Here is a 12,383-nt window from a genome sequence, read left to right as displayed (position 1 = left end):
GTGTCTACTCTTACAATAGTTCTAGTTCTTGCCAGAGATGTTAATGTGTCCTCGGCCTTGTTAAGCGCAATCTCCCTGTGGCTTCGCTCTCGAAGTTTCTTCCCATTCTTTGCCTCTTGTAACTGTTTTCAAACTTTATCCCATGGTTGGATTGTGTCTCAGTAACCACTTCCTCTTATATGGAGGAAAAGTTTCAGAATGTGTCCCTCTTCTCTTCAAATTTGCATGGAAAAACTGGGAGTTTTGTTATGTTACAGAAGTTAAATTTACCAGTTGACAACAGTAAGCTATTCTGGTTCAGATATGCTGCCAAGAGTTTGAAAGCTTTCAGTATAACCATAGCTTCACATGATGCTGCTATGAGATGCTGAAGAACCAATCTTTAGAACCAACCAAAGTATCTTTAGAAATACTTTCTCAGTAGCATTAAAGTGAATGTATTAATAGTTTAACTTGGAAAGATAACTGAAAAGAAATCACTAACAAGAAGCTAACAAGAAATCACTCAGCTAACAAGCTAACAAGAAACTAGCTAACAAGAAATCACTCAGTAGGAACTTATATAATAGTAAGAAACACCAGGACTTTTAAGTACAGGCTCACAGCAACAGCATACTTAACAAACACTACTAGGACAAAAGGAACAGGATTTTTGCGGTGGTTCTGTTCTTACCTGAAAAGCCAACTCCAGAAGGTGGTGCTAGGAGACCACCACTTGGCTACGTGACACTGATGCGATGGGGTCCTACAGGGTTTCATCTTGTTTCTCATGTTTTTTAACATCTAAATGAAGCTGCCTAGTGAGGTCATCTGGGGATCTGGAGTGAGGTGCTACTGCTTTGCTGATGACATCCAGCTCTATTTTTCCTTTACATCTGCTTGAGGTAAGGAGCTGGAAGTGCGAAATCAATGCCTGGGATAAAAAATGGACTTACTGGCCAATAGCTCAATCCAAATAAGACAAGGGGCACTGTTGGTAGATGGTTTATCTGGAAGCTGACAAACAAGCTATTCTTGATAAGATTGTGTTCCCCTTAAACAATCAGGTCTGTAGTCTGGAGGTGCTCTTGGATGCACCTTGGTCAGTGGTAGATCAAGTAGCTTCTGTGGCACAGTGCCTTTCAACAGCTGAGGCGTCCAGCAGTGACCCTTTTTGGACAGGGATAGCTGTCCACAGTTATCCACACTCTGGTAGCCTTCAGATTAAACTACTGAAATGGGTTATATATAAAAGCAATGGGCTGCTTTTCAAGTGTGCTCTGAAACTTACAGCTGCTAGACTGCTAACTGGAATTGTGTGAGAATATACTTTGCTGGTACCTCTAAACAGCTTCACTAGTTCCCGATCTATTTTAAGGCATAATTCAAAGTGCTGGCGTTCACCTTTAAAGCCATTTGTGACTTGAGATTTGGTACGCTGAAGGAACTGAGGAGAGGGCCTTCTGGGTAATGGTACCCCTTTTGAAAACTCTCTTCAGGGAGTCTTATCTGACATGTTCTCTGATGTCTAGAGAACCAAGCTGAGGTAATGTGAACTGAGAGAGACAGAGAGAGGGAGTTACTTCCAGGTTTCACAATTGCATAATTTCTGGTGATTTTCTGTGGTTTTACCATGTTGTCCTGTATCATAGCGTGTGGGGAACTGCAACAGGAGCTGAAAATTGGCAGAAATAGCGTGAGTCCAAGTATACAAGGACAGACTCCATTTTAATATGACATTTAGTAGTTTTCCAACAATCCTATGGGGTTCTTTAAAAGGCTCTTCATTTGACATCACTGTTCCTTCACCTGTTTAAAATTTTATAGTGGAGAAAAATTACAGATGGAAACAAGCCCAAGATTGCTTATGGAAGATCAAATCAAAGTACATACAGTGATGAACATCACTATCCCTAATGCATCAATTTCATTATTGTGATCACTGATTGGTTTGAAGATTCAATAGAGGGACAACGGATTTCTGTAGAACAATAAGATTTGTGTGTGTTAAAGTTATTGCATAAAAGGAACTGGCCTATAGAGAAAAGTCCCTTCATAAAATTTTTATGAGTAGCATAAATTAGAGTAAGAGATTAATTTAAGAAGTTCCTTCTTTCATTGAAAAGAAAACATTGCTTAAGATTTAGCACTAATTGTTTAGGCAATAAGAACATTTAGGAGTAGCATTATAGAATAGAATTATGGGTGTTTATTTTAAGGCATGGGGAGAAATTCCATATGAAGACACTTGCAATGAAATGTAAGGCCATAGGTCCCTGTTTGATCAGAGAAAGCATTTTACAATAAATGTGGTAAAATTACATGGAATAAATAGACTGACTCCACAGGAAACTATCATAGTATGTTTGTTAAAAATAAGTAAAGGTTTATTGTTAAATCCATGAGTTATTCACATATGGTGATGTGATAATGGGAGGGAAAATGTCAGGTTATTGAAAAGGTGGGGCACAGATTTAAGAACGGCATTAATGGAAGCATGGAAAGCAATTTTTACTGAGAAAATAGTACAATCTCAGTAACATTAGACAGAATCGTTACAAAGTGTTATATGGAGAATGTGTGAAACCTGGCAAGCTGAGCAAATTGGAGACTAAACAGCGCTCATATGTAAGGGTGAGCACAAATGACTCATAAGAGATGGGAATGTTAAGGTGTATTGGGAAATGTACTACCCATCTCTTAATTTAGATGATATCAGGATGAGAGTTAGATCATTGATCTAAAGCTATGTATTTTATATGGAGTTACGTTTCCCAGGGGAACTGCAGTATGTAAGCTAGGGCAATTGATCTAATTGCAATGACTAAAATAGATTTTGCATATAAATGGAAAGCTTAAAAAAAGAATTAGGAAGTCCTTATATTGGCTTGTTCAGAAGATTTTATACTGATATGATAAAACAGGAATAAGGTGAGTTTTTCTTTTAAGTGTATGTTCCATTCCAAACCGTTTTTTGACTTCCTGGCATAGTTTGAAGTAGAAAATTATATATTTTGTTTGTATGCTTAAACTATATACATTAAAAACTCTCTGTATAAAATCCTGTATTTAGTGCAATATAGGCTAATTGCAGCTGTGCTATAAAAATCCTAGTTATAACCACTGGACTCTAAATATAGTGGTCCATCCACTGAGTCAATCAAAATAGCACAATATCAGGTGGAACATGACATCATTGCTACCACCCAAAGCTGTCATCTTAAAGTGACAGCTTTCTTTCCATTTTTTGTACTGACAAATAAGGGAGTACGGAGAATACAAAGAACACAAGCAATGAGTCCGGCAAGTTAAGGTAATCTAGAGAATACTTTATTTTATTTGGAGTTATATTTCCCAAGAGAACTGATGTATGCTAGGCAAGGTATTGCTAGGCTCAACAAGACAATACCAGTGGTGTCACTAGGACTGCATCAGGTAACACCATCAGGGAGGAGACATCAAAATGACTAGAGGGCTTATTGCACCCCAAGTCCTGCAAAGCTTGTTGCAGAGGAATGGTCCTTCCTTACCTCAAAAGATGCCTGCATACTGTGGGGATGGGGCCACGGTGCACAGGGTGACACCTGCTGTTGCCACTGGACTTTACCTCAGAACTGTTGTCCAACTGAAAGTCAACTCTGGAATATGTAACATTAAAGAATAAAGAGTGCCTTTCCCTTGTGATTAAGGAACCATCACTAGCCCCCAGGGATGCGCTCAAGGCATGAAGCCCAAGTTGCAAGTCAAGTTCCAAGTTGTCGACTCCTCAACCCGACTCATGAGTTGTAACATGTGGCTGTAGCAACTTGACTCACTATAAATTTCTAGTCTGTCAAGTCACAAGACATTTTAAGAAATGAGTTTTCACCAGTCAAGGGCTTTCCTGAGCATGCCTTCATGGGGAAAAAGGGAGGAGGTGGTGTGGTGTGGTGTGTGTGTGTGTGTGTGTGTGTGTATTTAACACTCCCTTGATATTCCCATCCCATTTGCACTCCAGACACCTATGAGCTGAAGAAATAAAATCTAAGCCATTGGTTCATTCCAATGGCAACAGTTTTGCTGCCCCTACCATCTGGACCATCCACCAATCTTGTGCAGTAGCCCCCCTCCCAAAGAAACACCCTTAAGACCCATGAGATCTTCAGAGTGGCAAAAAAGTAAGCGTGCGCGCAAGCACACACACACACACGACTCGAAATAGGGATTTGAGTCATTTCAAGCCTAGAATCTTTTTTTTGTGTCACTGGTCCCATGTTGTGAGTTGAGTCAGGGTCACTGACATTCATGACTCAAGTGGAGTCAACCTAAGTCAAGTGTCCATCCCTGCTAGCCGCCTACACTTCAGGAATAAGGAGGGGAGGGTAAAAGTAGATAGCAACCTGCTCTAGACAAAATTGTGTCCTGCTGTCTCTCATTTTAATGCCATTTGTTCTTTTTTATGCTGACATATCTGCATTTTTTTTGCCTTTGTTCAGCTGCTTGGGGACAGGCAAACTGTCCAGAATCCCAGAAATATTTGCACTTATACCTTTTAAACACTTGTTCCTTTGGAGACATTATGCAAAGTAAATCCAGCAGTAACCAAATGCATCCGTTAACATTAAACAAAGGGCAACTTTCACAGTAGAGGCAACAGCAGCGGTAGGTAAAACCTGAAACGCTTGTGCAAATGTTCCTTATAGTCCTATAAGGACTATAATTGTGCCCTGTGCAGGATAAAGGTGCTGTACAGATGCAGGCCCATTGCATAGGCACTGTTTTGTTGGCCATAGCCTGTATAGTTGGTCTGGTTGTTTTGGAGAATGCACAGCTGTACATCAGACAAGGGAATATGCTGAAGGAAAGAACACTTATCAACTGGTGTCAGGTTGTTACATATGAGTTTGGTGCATGTATAACTGCTAGATGACAGTTCTTCTGCAGCGCACTTGATAACATTGTTATTAAAAAAGTAAAATGCGGGGATTAACGTCTTCACAAGATGGGCAGAGATAGCACTCTTTTGGTTACTTGAGCATGTGACTAAATTATGACTTGTCTGTCCCTGAATGACTGAACAAAGGCAAAAAGAAATAGCAGACATGTCAGCAAAAAAAAAAAAAAGTGGAACTTCTCTGTAGAGTCTGTAACCCTGCAGGTTACGGGGTTTGTAACCTTTCTCAGAGCTGCTTGAATCACAGCACCGTGTAGTGTTTATCAAGAAACTGTCATTTTTCCAGACTTTTAAAGTGTTGTCTTATACATGCATCAGCCAACATGTTTGCAATGCTCATACATAACATACACATCAACACGCAGCGATGTGAGAAAATGGCTCTCACTGAGTTTGGACTGTCCTTGATATTTACTCCAGAGAGGACTCCTGAATGCCAAGTGCCTGAACAAACAGCTGAGCATGAATTCATTATTCCATTCTTTCTTAGGATGATCACTTCATCCTCACACATTAGCCTCCACACTTATGATCAAATTTAGTATCTACATGCTCAGAGGAAAGGCTACATAAACCAAGATCTGAAGGAGGTACAAGATAAATACAGCTATGGTCTCATCTAAAAAAAAAAATGGGTATCAGAACTGTGAAACTGCTTTAAGGCATTTGATTGTGAGTGGTGCTGAGATTGTCATGTGTTGTACTGATCCTCATTTAAGAAGGTCACTGTACATCTCCAGTCTTCTTTCGCAGCTTCCTATTCAATTGGATTAGCAACTTTCAAAGCATCCTGCAGACACCACTTAAAAGGCAACCAACCATTCATTGTGGCTTTTTTGGTGCAAGCATACATGTGAGCCCACTTTAGACTTAAAACTACTTTTAAAAAGAAATTGGTACTCCAGTTTGTCAGCTTTCAGACTGCCAGATGAAAGCAAGCAGCGTTTGAAATTAGTCATGTTTGCCTTTTTAAAAATCCCCACACCTCCTAGTTTCTCTTTACATTTGTGTGTTTGAAGGGAAGTCGAGCTGTTAATGCTTATCTAGCATTTTATCATGTCATTTTAAATAGTGGTTCAGAATTTCAGCGAAGGATGGCTTCATTTACCACCACACCAAACTGATGACTTGGTTAGAAAAACTGCAGATGTAGCAAATGTCTGTGAAATCTCCTTATGCAACAACTGGAGAAAGGTAGATCTTGCTGAACCAATTAGAATGTATGATTAAGGGATGGAGCACTGCATAAGAATATATTCCAACCACATATGAATTTAACGATTTCGGTAGTAGCCAAACATTTACAATAAATTACTGCCATTTTACCCTAAAGGTTGTATTGAAAAGATGTTCCATTTCTCAGTGGAATTCACACAAAAGTGATGGTCACTGAAAAAATGGAGGCAGGTAGTATTTTTGGATGTTAACTTTTTCTACATAAGAATAAAGTGATCATCCGACCTAAGTCATCCTAAATTCTGAATGGGACTTTCCAAGCACAGTTATCAGAATCTGTGTTGTACAACTCATCTGTATGATTTCACCTATGTTACTTCAGAATACGTACAGATATCTCTACAGAGTTAGGTCGAGGTTACATAAAGTCCTTTGTGCACTGGTTAGTTCTCCAATATGATGCAGATAATAAGGTGGCAAGAGAGGAGTTGTAAAAAGTCAAAGGAACTTGCAACTGGAAGTCCAATGCATATTTGGGGGCGGGGGTTTCCCTGAGATTTCCTCTGGGTAAGGGAGCATTTGTTCATACGCCCCAGGGTAGGTCTACTCAGACCTTCGCCAGCGATTTTGCTGGCCCAAGTCCAATTGAACCTGGGAAGGTGGATCAAGGCCAGGAAGGGGGAGAGGATATCAGCTGCACTGCTGTTGCCAACACCACCCCCTTCTAGCCCACATTCTGTCCTCCAGTCCACCCCCTCCCCTCTCTTATTCCACTCCATCCCTGCCCCCTCTCGCCCCTGCGCTGATGTACTGGCACTAATGGTCCACTGGTGGCCTGCCACTTGCTCTTGATGGTATGTCATGTTTGAGACAGCCCTAAGCATCTGCCAGAACACTGGTTTCTGTAGCGTAAGGGCAGTTTAGGATTGGACTGCCTAACTTGGTAGACATTTCTGGTTGCTACTTCATTGCTATGCAACTCTTTTTTCCCAAGCTCTTTGCAAAGCATGGATCTGATCATCCCCTGGAAGCAGAGTAAAAATGTGTGTGCATGTGCATGTGTGTGTGGACACTTGATGGCTCTGATTCAGCCACTAAGAGGTTATTATATTTACCTTTTATATTTACATATTTATCTTTTAACTGTTTTAAATTAGGTTGCCACCAGCTGTGAGCTAGTGGTTGGAGTTGTATTTAAATAATCACAACATGACCTCATGAACAGGGTTCTTTTCTGTGCAGTAGAAAATAGGAAGAAAGCAACAATGAAGTTGATCAAGGAAGGCCCAAATCCTAACCAACTTTCCAGCACTGGCATAGCTGTGCCAATGGGATTTGTGCGACATCCTGCAGTTGGGGGGCAGTCACGGAGGCCTCCTCAAAGTAAGGGAATGTTTGCTCCTTTACCTCAGAGCTGCAGTGCCCTTATGCCAGTGCTGGAAAGTGGGTTAGGAGTGCGCCTGAAGAGTTGTAAAGTAGCCTGTTGAATCAGCTCAGCAAATCTCTCCCTGTGAAAGTGACAAAAATAGTTAGAGCTTCAATTTTTTTTTAGAAGTATAGAGTAACAGTCACACTGAACAACAAACACTAAAATTATTTAATATACAAAGGCTACCATGCACAACTAGTTCCTTTTCCTTTTAGCATGTCCTAACAGAAGAAACAAATAATAAATGTACTTTGAAATGCGGTATGTGGGGTAATACTATAGTAGTTCACCTGCACATCAAAACAGCAACATGACACCCTGGAAAATACATACGCTATTCATGCTGTGTTTATTCTCAGGTACACTGGCCTTTGCGTATGGGTGGACCACATGATGCAACCCAATCTGAAACCTAATAAACTCTTACCTTGTATGACTACACATGTCATTTTTTTCGGATAGATGAACCAGACTTTCTAAATAGACTTTTATTTATTAATAAAATGTCACCCAGTTTTTTGTTCAAAAGGTACCCAAAGTAATGAACGAGAAATGGAAAACAGTGTACTCAAATGCTATTTTAGCAGGATTTCCAGAAAAGTGTTTTGACACTGTGTCCAGATGGCAATGGCTTACAGCATAGCAGATTTGCTGGGGGGGGGGGGGGTTGAGAGGGGAAACCTGTGCCAAATAAAGATGCATTATGAACCTTTGCAAGAAGGTTGTGACGCTCTCTCATGTTTTTTTTTAATTCAGTGCCATTAATACACTATGCATTTGCTACTGAAATGGATTATTCAGTGAGTTCAATGTTGTATGCTAAGATTGATCATGAATAGTTGACATTGGAGAAATAATCACCATATGCAACTGGTCAGCTAAGTCATGTTACTGATACACCACTGATTTGGCAACTGCTTCAGCAATTTTTTCATTAAATGCTTGTATGTACAAGTGTTAAATCCATCCAAATTCTGCCAATCTGTGCAACATGATGGCAACATCTTGAAGACTAACTTAGCATGTTGCTTTCTTCATGTTCTTTACATGTATACTTAAATCTCTGCAGACTCAACTCTATTTAGAAGAGCTCCTCTATCATACAAAATATTTCCAATTCTGATCAAAAGTGATACATTGTGCTTTATGTTCACACAGATGGTAACTTAGGCATTAACATTACATGCCATGTTTTCTGTAACCAGCTGTCAAGTGTTGGAGGACTTCAGGTACACCATTCAAGGTCAAAAAAGGTGCGACCTGGAATCAGTCATGTGCCCTTTTGTTTTTGTTAAATAGCATGCTAGTAGGGGGTCAAAATGGAATCAAAGTGCAGCAGAGAGGGATAAAGGAGTTTGCTCCTGCTGTGGTTCCAATCCCAGTTGTAGCCTCCTGCATAATTTAATTGGGGGGGGGGAAATCTTCCACAGAAAGCCAGATGAAAGCTTCCCTGATTAAAATAATGCTTGCAAATTGGGTTTTTCCCTATTTAAAATGCTTGGGAGGGTACAAATTGAGATTGGAATCATAGTGGGGACAAATCCCTAAAGCCCTCCTACCCTTCCCAATTTTACCCCATTTCTGCTTTCCTGCTGCAGTATTTAACAAAAACAGAAAAGGGACACATTATGTATTATACATCATGTCTAGTATGATTCTTAGATGCTGTTAAGATCAGTGGCATAGCTGAAGGGTTGGTCACTGGTACCACATGGTACTGGGCGGAACTCTGTGGCTCCCCGTGTGGGGTGGCAATCGAGTGCTTCCCCCCTCACAGCCACTGGTGGCTGAGTGAAGCTCTGGGGGCAGCCCAAAGCATCGCTCAGCCAGCCACTCTGTCAGCAGCTGCGCTCCCCCCCCCCACAGCCACTGTCAGCTGAGCAATGCTCTGGGTGGCCACCCCTCGCAGTCTCTCTGCCCCTCACAGTCACTGTCGGCGGCCACCCAGAGCATCACTCAGCCAGCGGCAGTCTACAATTGGACGTAATTCTGGTGGCATTGTCATATCACGGCAATTACTTCCAGGGCTGCCAGGTGAGGGGCGGCATCTGAAAATGTGACCTGGTGCAGGGAAAGCCCCAGCTACTCCACTGGTTATCTTAGCTACTGTTAGAAAGTCCCACACTAGGTGAAAGTGCTCTAGACTCTTTCCAACAACCTACCAGGATCTACAATGAATTAAGCAAGAGAAAATAATGAACAATATGAGCTGTTCTAGGAACAGCTTCCTTCTGGAAGCTCTCAGCTTCTATACCACTCCATCCCCCCAATGAAAAAGGTGTACATTTGGCTTTGAAACTTTCCAACACATATGCTGATCATTGCTATAGGTCGGAGGGGGGGGTATCAGTCACATTTCATATAGTGGGCTGAAGCTTTCATGGCACCTGCTGAGGGTCAGAAGTGACATCATTAAACAGGACGTGATGTCATCAAGTAGATGATGGCAAGAAATAAGCACTTTGTTCTCAATTTGCTGTTGTGTGAAGTTGGTTAGAATTCAAACTGCAGGTTTCCCTCCAAAACCATTTAAATTTAAAAAAAAAGTGTGGGAAGAGCAGTTTGAAATGCCCTCCAAATTAGCCACTGGAAAGGTAGGAGCTAAGCAGCCCAAAATGGGCAAATTTGGGGTATTTGGTGAGGGGAGTTGAAGCTGAAACACTGAGCTGAATCATAGAGCTAAAGCACTGAGCTGTATCACTGCTGAAAAGCATTGCTGAGAGGAAAATTGCTACTGAAGTGTCCTTTGTAAATAAATCCAGTTCCATTAGGAAAGCTGCTTCAAACTTGCCCTAATTTCTGGTGGAATGCCAGGTTACTGGAGGGTAAACCATACTTGGGGGTTGAGAATACACAAGTGAGTGTCTTTAATTCCTCAAGGCTTTACTGAGAGTGAGGCCCTGGCAAGCTAAAGACTGGTGGCAGCAGAAGAACAATTGGACAGTTGGCATCAGCATCTTGGGGTCCAAGATCAGAACCCCAAGAGTCTTCAAGAGCACCTCAGCTGCCTCTATATTTCTTTTCAATCACCAGAGTTGAACATATGAACCAAACAATTTTATTTAAATACATATAGTACTATAGAGCCACATTCTTTGTATTAAATCACCTGTTACTACCTTTAATACTTGATTCTGAGACTGGATAATAAAGCAGGACATTTGGGAAATTTAAGCCACTTTTATAAACTTTATGAAGGGTGCCTACCTTGACTCCAGGTTTCTTATCACCTCAGTGGAAAGCTACAAGCTCCCACCCTCCTTCATTTCAGTAATGTCTCTACTGGGACTCAAATCATCATATTCTCAAATTCAAAGAGCATCCATGGAAGTACATTCATTTTTACTATAAAAGGTCTTGTAATCCAAGAGAAATGCAACATAGCTCATTTATTCAGGTCAGATTAAACATCGTTTATAAGAGTGGTCAATCATCTACTGTAGAAATTATATAGCTATCCAGTGATAGATGCTTAGCAACTTCATTAATTTCCTCTTCTGAGATACTAGGGTCTAATGACTCTTAATTTCTACAGAAATACACAGCTCCATATATTAAAATGGTCTGAAAAAATGTCATCCTGGTGATCAGATAAAGGTAACACCACATTGTCTGCACTTAGATAAATCTTTGCCACATGCTGCCCAATCAGCACTCCCTCTATTTTGTGGTTTGATCTTAATCACAAATAGGGCGAATACATACATACATAAAACCTTTATTGGCATAGATCAGGGGTGTCCAAAGTTTTTGGCAGGAGGGCCACATCATCTCTCTGACACTGTGTCGGGGGCCGGGGAAATAAATAATTAATCTACATTTAAAATTTGAATAAATTTACATAAGTTTACATAAATGAATATATTGAAGATGAACTTATATAAATGAATCAAGGTCTTGCAATAGCTCAATGCCTATAAGAGGCCTTGCAAAAAGCAAGGCTGACCTTTCCTTAGCTGCCGCTGCTGCATCACAGTTGTGAAAGAGCAAGCAGTGGAGGGAGCTCTCATCCCACAGCTCATGTGAGAGGTCAAACAGTCGCCCTCACACTGAGAGAAGTTGCGTTGGGCCAGTGTGGGCTTCAACAAATCTCCGGAGGGCCAGAGGCTCATTGGAGACTGGGGGCTCCCTGAGGGCCGCATTGAGAGGCCTTGAGGGCCGCAAGTGGCCCCCGGGCCGGGGTTTGGGCACCCCTGGCATAGATAATGGAAATACAAAACAACAACCAAACATTAAACATTCAGAACACACACACAATAAAATAAAACACTCATAATAATCCAATACCCCCTCCCCCCTTCACCATAATATAGCAGAAGACCCAGAATTCCATCCTGCTAGAATCCCAGAAACAAAGTTGGCAACCTTGTCAAGAGAGTCAGTATCCTCTATGGAAAGAAGAGTTTGTAATTTAAATGAATCTTCCCAGCCCTGCATTTTGTTCAGCAGTGGAGCCAGATAGCTCTTACGAAGGGTATCATGGAGTGGTATCATGGAGTAAAAATATATATGATGTAATGTCTCCACACAATTCCTGTCACAGGTACATCTTCTTTCTGAGTAGGGAATGCCACAAAACCTCCCCGCTAGCAGAGCTGATGGAAAGGCATTGCATCTCACAAGGGAGAATGCTCTGCGAGCCTGTGGGCACTGCAGATAATAGAGGAAAGAAGCCGGCTTCCCAAAGCTGACTGGGATGTGCAGATGGAGAGGGGAGCAAATGGTGTTAGCTGCACAGAGTAGCTCTTGACGCTCAATATCAAGCAATCTTTCCTTGATAGTCCTGTAGGCTTCGCTTAAACCAATCATACCCAGGCTCGCTGTGTCTAGTCCTACCGATTTAAGCTTGGAGAGTAAATCCGCAAC

This window comes from Tiliqua scincoides, chromosome 1 (assembly GCF_035046505.1).
Source record: "Tiliqua scincoides isolate rTilSci1 chromosome 1, rTilSci1.hap2, whole genome shotgun sequence".
Lineage (NCBI taxonomy): Eukaryota > Metazoa > Chordata > Lepidosauria > Squamata > Scincidae > Tiliqua > Tiliqua scincoides.
This window is presented reverse-complemented; position numbering follows the sequence as displayed.